The following is a 773-nucleotide window of genomic DNA, read 5'->3' as shown; positions in this document are numbered from 1 at the left end:
AGTAAAACATTATTAAATATATTAAAACTTATCTAATCTATCAGGAAAATATAGCCCTAAAATATTAATTATATAAAATTCTTGAATTACTATTAATTTTATTCTATTTTTTTTAAAAATTATTAATGGACTTTATTACAGGATTATTATTTATTTTATAATATAAAATAAAAGTTAATAATATTCTGGTTATTATTAACTAATTCTTAAAATATTATTTTTTTTTATTATTTTATTTATAATTAATATCCTAAACTTAGCAGAATTATTCTATTATAAAATTAAGCCTATTTTCAGATCTCTAAAAAAATTATATCTAATTAAGATTTAATCTTTATCAGTAAATTCTGGTTTATCTTAATATATAATAATTATATAATCTTAAAATTATTAACTGTGTTTCATCTATAAATTAATAACTAAATAAAATAAATAAATTAAACTCTAGAATATTACCTAAGATATTACTTATATAAATTTAATATAAACTAGCCTGTAATATTACTATTCATCTAATTTATTTATAATAATATAAATAATATAACTATCAGATAAAATTCTAATAATATTTTATATAAATATTTTCTAGATTTTTATATCAGAATTAAGGATAATTCTCCAGGAGAAGAGATTCTGACTATATAAAATAAATTATTCTAATTTTAAAAAATCTGAGAACAGCTATAAAATATCTAGTAAAAAGTTATGGAAAGATAACAGAAATATTATAATAAATATTATAAATTATTTTATTTTAATAAAAGAAATTTAAT

This window comes from Aspergillus neoniger (genome assembly GCF_003184625.1).
Source record: "Aspergillus neoniger CBS 115656 unplaced genomic scaffold BO87scaffold_36, whole genome shotgun sequence".
Classification (NCBI taxonomy): domain Eukaryota; kingdom Fungi; phylum Ascomycota; class Eurotiomycetes; order Eurotiales; family Aspergillaceae; genus Aspergillus; species Aspergillus neoniger.
The sequence above is the reverse complement of the archived record's forward strand: the minus strand, read 5'-3'. Positions refer to the sequence as shown.